General features: G+C 42.3%; 1 protein-coding gene across 1 annotated transcript in view; it reads left to right on the forward strand.

Annotated features, from left to right (window-relative positions):
• Positions 1-5,672: 5,672 nt before the first annotated feature.
• The window catches only part of rnf123 (ring finger protein 123), a gene marked incomplete at its 3' end in the record, with an annotated part of 21,364 nt that continues 19,085 nt past the window's right edge, over positions 5,673-7,951 (forward strand). The window contains exon 1 of the mRNA XM_029428230.1: positions 5,673-5,811. The remainder of the gene's footprint in view (positions 5,812-7,951) is intronic.

The following is a 7,951-nucleotide window of genomic DNA, read 5'->3' on the forward strand; positions in this document are numbered from 1 at the left end:
GACCAATCGGAGCCCTCCATCCCTCATCTGGTCCAATCACAGCACACGTCTGAGCACTGAACCTGGACACGAATGTATTTCCGAAAGTCTTCATCCATCAAACTTTGATCAACTATCAATACATTGATTTTTTTTAAATCTCAATCAAATTACAGCTCAATGAAGTCAAAACCATCTGAAGCATTTTAATAATTTAGATTTACTGATTCTGAATACTTACTGCTTTTCTTACTCGTCTATAATAAACCGGATATCGGTTAGAATCGGTACATCAAATACAAATATTACTTTTAAGTCAATATCGGAGCATAAAGTGTTCCTATGTTACGTCTCTAAACACAAAGACTTTAATGTCTTGTGTGTTCGTTTATAAAACTAATTTCTAATAACGTTCATAGACCTTTTTTCCTGATTGGTTGGATGTTTGTGTCACAGTGAAATGTGTCCTCTGATGATGAGAAACATGTACTGTAGATGACCAACAATAATATAATATAAATGTCTGTGATTGTCAAATGTTGAAATGTCACTTTTTAAAGTACTGAAAACATTCATAATGACTTAAATTTTTGCTGGTTTGTCTTTTATCAAACGTATATTTTGTATTTGAATCTTATTGCCGTCATTGATTAAAAGCAGCTGATTCATTATATTTTCAGAATGCGCCTGCCTTAGTAACTCTGTAAATTCAGATATTTAATTTTTGACAATAAATAATAAATTATTACAATCTCTTTTGTTTCTTGGCTTCTTTTATCACCTGCATTATAGCTGAGCTATATACAGTATATAAGTATATAAAGGTTCTTTAACAAGATTGCTCAACCGGTAGCACAGGCATCCCATATACAAAGGCTGAGTCCTTGCCCGCAGTGGCCACTGGTTCGAGTCCGACCTGTGGTGTTTGCTGTTTGTCGTTTGTCGTTCCCTCTCTCCCTTTCACAATCTGCACTTCTCATCATAAAGGCATGAAAAGCCCAAAATCCATCCATCCATCGTCTACCGCTTATCTGGGATCGGGTCGCGGGGGCAGCAGCTCCAGTAAGGAACCCCAATCTTCCCTTCTCCGGGCCACATCCTCCAGCTCCGACTGGGGGATCCTGAGGTGTTCCTAGGCCAGTGAGGAGATATAATCTCTCCACCGAGTCCTAGGTCTTCCCCGGGGTCTCCTCCCAGCTGGACGTGCCTGGAACACCTCCCTAGGGAGGCGCCCAGGTGGCATCCTTACTAGATGCCCGAACCACCTCAACTGGCTCCTTTCAACGTGAAGGAGCAGTGGCTCTACTCTGAGTCTCTCACGTATGGCTGAGCTTCTCACCCTATCTCTAAGGGAGACGCCAGCCACCCGTCTGAGAAAACCCATTTCGGCCGCTTGTACCCGTGATCTCGTTCTTTCGGTCATGACCCAGCCTTCATGACCATAGGTGAGGGTAGGAACGAAGATAGACCGGTAGATTGAAAGCTTTGCCTTCTGGCTCAGCTCTCTTTTCGTCACAACGGTGCGGTAAAGTGACTGTAATACCACCCCCGCTGCTCCGATTCTCCGGCCAATCTCTCGCTCCATTGTCCCCTCACTCGCGAACAAGACCCCGAGGTACTTGAACTCCTTCACTTGGGGTAATGGCTCATTCCCTACCCGGAGTAGGCAATCCACCGGTTTCCTGCTGAGAGCCATGGCCTCAGATTTGGAGGTGCTGATCCTCATCCCAACCGCTTCACACTCGGCTGCGAACCGATCCAGTGACTGTTGAAGGTCACAGACCGATGATGCCATAAGGACCACATCATCTGCAAAGAGCAGCGATGAGATCCTCAGGTCACCAAACTGCAACCCCTCTCCTCCACGACTACGCCTCGATATCCTATCCATGAAAATCACGAACAGGATTGGTGATAAAGCGCAGCCCTGGCGGAGGCCAACATTCACGGGAAACGAGTCCGACTTACTGCCGAGTATCCGGACACAACTCTCGCTTTGGGCGTACAGGGATTGGATGGCCCTCAGAAGTGACCCCCTCACCCCATACTCCCGCAGCACCTCCCACAGTATCACCCGGGGGACCCGGTCATACGCCTTCTCCAGATCCACAAAACACATGTAGACCGGATGGGCGTACTCCCAGGCCCCCTCCAGGATTCTTGCGAGAGTGAAGAGTTGGTCCGTTGTTCCACGACCAGGACGGAATCCGCATTGTTCCTCTTCAATCAGAGGTTCGACTACCGGCCGAACCCTCCTTTCCAGTACCTTGGAGTAGACTTTACCAGGGAGGCTGAGAAGTGTGATACCCCTGTAGTTGGCACACACTCTCTGGTCCCCCTTTTTAAATAGGGGAACCACCACCCCGGTCTGCCAACCCCTAGGCACTGTCCCAGACTTCCACGCAATGTTGACGAGGCGTGTCAACCAAGACAGCCCCTCAACACCCAAAGCCTTCAGCATTTCTGGACGGATCTCATCAACCCCTGCGGCTTTGCCACTGTGGAGTTGTTTGACTACCTCAGTGACTTCCATCAGGGAAATTGACAATGATCCCCCATCAGCTTCCAGCTCTGCCTCAACCATAGAGGGCGTGTTAGTCGGATTCAGGAGTTCCTCAAAGTGCTCCTTCCACCGGCCGATAACCTTCTCAGTTGAAGTCAGCAGGGTCCCACCCTTGCTGTACACAGCTTGGATGGTTCCTCGCTTCCCCCTCCTGAGGTGCCGGATGGTTTTCCAGAAGCACCTTGGTGCCGACCGAAAGTCCTTCTCCATAGCTTCTCCGAACTTCTCCCACACCCGCTGCTTTGCCTCTGACACGGCAGAAGCTGCCGCCCTTCTAGTCCTTCGATACCCTGCAACTGTTTCCGGAGTCCTCCCGGATAACATAACCCGGAAGGACTCCTTCTTCAGTCGGACGGCTTCCCTGACCACCGGGGTCCACCACGGTGTTCGAGGGTTACCGCCCCTTGAGGCACCTAAGACCTTGAGACCACAGCTCATCACCGCAGCTTCAGCAATAGAGGTTTTGAACATCGCCCACTCAGGTTCAATGCCCCCAACCTCCACAGGGATGTCTGAAAAGCTCCGCCGGAGGTGTGAGTTAAAGATCCCCAGGACAGGGGCTTCCTCCAGACGTTCCCAGTTCACCCGCACTACCCGTTTGGGTTTACCAGGTCTTTCCAGAGTCTTCCCCCACCCCTTGATCCAACTCACCACCAGATGGTGATCAGTCGACAGCTCCGCCCCTCTCTTCACCCGAGTGTCCAAAACATGCGGCCTCAGGTCAGATGATACGATTACGAAATCGATCATTGACCTTTGGCCTAGGGTGCTCTGGTACCACGTGCACTTATGAGCATCCTTATGTTCGAACATGGTGTTTGTTATGGCCATTCCATGACTAGCACAGAAGTCCAACAACAAACGACCGTTCGGGTTTAGATCAGGGAAGCCCTTCCTCCTAATCACGCCTCTCCAGGTGTCTCCATCGTTTCCCACGTGTGCGTTGAAGTCTCCCAGCAAGACTACGGAGTCCCCTACTGGAGCCCCCTGCAGGGCTCCATTCAGGGTCTCCAAGAAGGCCGAATACTCAGAACTGCGGTTTGGGGCATAGGCACAAACAGAGTCAGAGTTTTCCCCCCCATAACCCGAAGGCGTAGGGAGGCGACCCTCTCGTCCACCGGGATAAACTCCAACGTAGCGGCGCTCAGCCGGGGGCTAGTGAGTATCCCCACTCCAGCCCGACGCCTCACACCTTGGGCAACTCCGGAGAAGAATAGAGTCCAACCCCTATCCAGGAGTACGGTTCCAGAGCCAAGACTGTGCGTGGAGGCAAGCCCCACCAGATCCAACTGGTAGCGATCCACCTACCGCACTAGTTCCGGCTCCTTCCCCCACAGAGAGGTGACTTTCCACGTCCCCAGAGCCAGCCTCTGCTGCCCGGGTCTGGTCCGTCGAGGTCCCTGACCATCACTGCCACCCATGTGACAGCGCACCCGACCCCAGCGGTTTTTCCCATGAGTGGTGGGCCCACAGGATGGATGGATGGGAGGCACCACGTAGCTTCTTCGGGCTGTGCCCGACCGGGCTCCATGGCAAACCCGGCAACCAGGCGCTCGCTGTCGGGCCCTCCCTCTGGGCCTGGCTCCAGACGGGGGCCCCGGGCTTGCTCCGGGCAGGGTCTCTCCTTTCCTTTCCCTTTCTTTCATGAAGTCGTTTTTGAACCATTCTTAGTCTGGCCCCTCACCTGAGACCAATTTGCCTTGGGAGACCCTACCAGGAGCTCCAGACAACACAGCTCTCAGGTTCATAGGGACACACAAACCTCTCCACCACGATAAGGTGAAGGTTCCCAGAGAGGAAAAAAAAAAAAAAAAAAAAGCCCAAAAGTATAACTTAAAAATTTTTTTTTTTCAATTATTACTGCCAGCTGACGACGCCTCACAAGTGACATGTTTAATAGATATTTCATAATATATTCAATAAATAACACTGCAGAATAACAATTATAATTACATGTTTGACTTTCAAAGAACCCAAGAACACTTAACATGCATGTAACAAATAAGAAATAGAGATCGCAGTGTTTGCCACATACAGGCTCAAGTTGCAGCCATTTTACCTTTTTTTCTGGTCGTTTATGAATTGAACACCTTAAGATAGATTTAGATTTTCTTTAATGATCATTGTTGATTCTGCAGCCTTCATACAGATCAATACATAACGTTAAAGATAAATGTAACGTGTGCAGGTGGAGAGAGCTAGCAGCTTGTTGGCAAAAAGAGTTGGTTATATTTCAGTGTTTGGGTTTAGTATGAGCAAGTCTGGTTGTTAACAAATATGAATGATAATCAATAAAACTATTCATATAAATAAAACCATAAATCAAAATATATCAATAGCTAGTAAAGGTTGAAGGATTTAAGAATTGTTGTACAGTACTCTTGTCCAGCGTTAAACAAACCAGCATGTGTATTCAAAAATATATTCATTAGGAATTACGTTTTTTTTTTTAAATAATAAAATGTGTGTAGAACAAAGGGGAAATAAGCGGGAGCTTTGAGTCCTTCTGTGTGTGTCGCTATGTTAAAAAGACATTTAAATAATTATTGTGAACTCGTGTATGATATTGGGGTTAAGAAGATGGTTAGTTTGCATGCGACTCTGTCTGTGTGTACAATACTAACACCTTACTCTTACGTTAAACTTCATTATGTGTTGGCACATTTTAACACTTCCCATAACAACTGTATATACATGCATATACCATACATATCCACATACCTACATTACCTATTAAATAGTTACTCCAGCACCTTTACATTCTTGTTTATAGACATTAATATATTTATAAAAATATTAATATATATATTTTTTATATGTATTTGTTTCTATATATATGAAAAATATATCATATATATATGGTATGTATATATATATATATATATATATATATATATATATATATATATATATATATATATATATATTTATATATATAAATAAATATATATACTGTATATATATATATATATATATACATACCATATATATATATATATATATATATATATATATATATATATATATATATATATACTGTATATATAGAAACAAATACATATAAATAGTCTCGTTTTGCTTTCGCGTTTTGCCAAGCAGCAACGCTTCTTATTTTGTACCATCTGGCTCTCCGTAACGTGAGAGGCGTTGACTGTTGTGATAGAAGTTAGCCTTTTTCCTCCCGACAGCTGCCTGTAAACACAGTTATTCTTCATTATTGTGAATCAAACGCATTAGCAGAGGCTGGTTTGAAGTGAAGGAAGCGGCAGGTAGGTGCTTCTGTCAGCACGTCGTGTTTAGTTAGCGGCTAGCTGCTAGCCGCTAACTGCCAGATGCTGCTTAGCAAAACAATGTGTTTCTGTCACTGAGCCGTTAGCCTGCTAACTACATGTAGCACACTGCAGCTTTGTGATGCTATGAACTGTCACGGATGTGTCCTTTCATTCGGCTCTCCCTGATCCAGTTAAATGTCTTATATAAAGTCTGGCCACTTAATGTTAGTGCTGAAGTTAGCTTACTGTGGCTGGTTAGCACGCTATACAACCAGGGTTTAAATCCTACTCACTATTCTGTTATTACATATATATAAACACAATATTATACACAATGCTAACCTGTTTCATTAAGACAAGAAGTACTCCGATCCATAATATCATCTACAAAAGTAAAGTATCAGCAGTAAAAGTACACGAGTATCATCATCATGTAGTTAAAGTATCAGCAGTAAAAGTACACGAGTATTATCATCATGTAGTTAAAGTATCAGCAGTAAAAGTACACGAGTATTATCATCATGTAGTTAAAGTATCAGCAGTAAAAGTACATGAGTATTATCATCACGTAGTTAAAGTATCAACAGTAAAAGTACACGAGTATTATCTTCATGTAGTTAAAGTATCAGCAGTAAAAGTACATGAGTATTATCATCACGTAGTTAAAGTATCAGCAGTAAAAGTACACGAGTATTATCATCATGTAGTTAAAGTATCAGCAGTAAAAGTACACGAGTATTATCATCATGTAGTTAAAGTATCAACAGTAAAAGTACACAAGTATTATCTTCATGTAGTTAAAGTATCAGCAGTAAAAGTACACGAGTATTATCTTCATGTAGTTAAAGTATCAGCAGTAAAAGTACACGAGTATTATCATGTAGTTAAAGTATCAGCAGTAAAAGTACGCGAGTATTATCATCATGTAGTTTAAGTATCAGCAGTAAAAGTACACAAGTATCATCATCATGTAGTTAAAGTATCAGCAGTAAAAGTACACAAGTATTATCATCATGTAGTTAAAGTATCAGCAGTAAAAGTACACAAGTATTATCTTCATGTAGTTAAAGTATCAGCAGTAAAAGTACACGAGTATTATCATGTAGTTAAAGTATCAGCAGTAAAAGTACACGAGTATTATCATCATGTAGTTAAAGTATCAGCAGTAAAAGTACACAAGTATTATCATCATGTAGTTAAAGTATCAGCAGTAAAAGTACACGAGTATTATCATGAAGTTAAAGTATCAGCAGTAAAAGTACACGAGTATTATCATCATGTAGTTAAAGTATCAGCAGTAAAAGTACACAAGTATTATCATGAAGTTAAAGTATCAGCAGTAAAAGTACACAAGTATTATCATGAAGTTAAAGTATCAGCAGTAAAAGTACACGAGTATTATCATGTAGTTAAAGTATCAGCAGTAAAAGTACACGAGTATTATCATGAAGTTAAAGTATCAGCAGTAAAAGTACACGAGTATTATCATGAAGTTAAAGTATCAGCAGTAAAAGTACACGAGTATTATCATGTAGTTAAAGTATCAGCAGTAAAAGTACACGAGTATTATCATGAAGTTAAAGTATCAGCAGTAAAAGTACACGAGTATTATCATGTAGTTAAAGTATCAGCAGTAAAAGTACACGAGTATTATCATCATGTAGTTAAAGTATCAGCAGTAAAAGTACACAAGTATTATCATGTAGTTAAAGTATCAGCAGTAAAAGTACACGAGTATTATCATCATGTAGTTAAAGTATCAGCAGTAAAAGTACACGAGTATTATCTTCATGTAGTTAATGTATCAGCAGTAAAAGTACACGAGTATTATCATCATGTAGTTAAAGTATCAGCAGTAAAAGTACACGAGTATTATCTTCATGTAGTTAAAGTATCAGCAGTAAAAGTACACGAGTATTATCTTCATGTAGTTAAAGTATCAGCAGTAAAAGTACACGAGTATTATCATGTAGTTAAAGTATCAGCAGTAAAAGTACACGAGTATTATCATGTAGTTAAAGTATCAGCAGTAAAAGTACACGAGTATTATCATCATGTAGTTAAAGTATCAGCAGTAAAAGTACACAAGTATTATCATCATGTAGTTAAAGTATCAGCAGTAAAAGTACACGAGTAT

Source organism: Cottoperca gobio, unplaced genomic scaffold, assembly GCF_900634415.1.
Source record: "Cottoperca gobio unplaced genomic scaffold, fCotGob3.1 fCotGob3_529arrow_ctg1, whole genome shotgun sequence".
In the NCBI taxonomy this organism is placed as follows: Eukaryota; Metazoa; Chordata; class Actinopteri; order Perciformes; family Bovichtidae; genus Cottoperca; species Cottoperca gobio.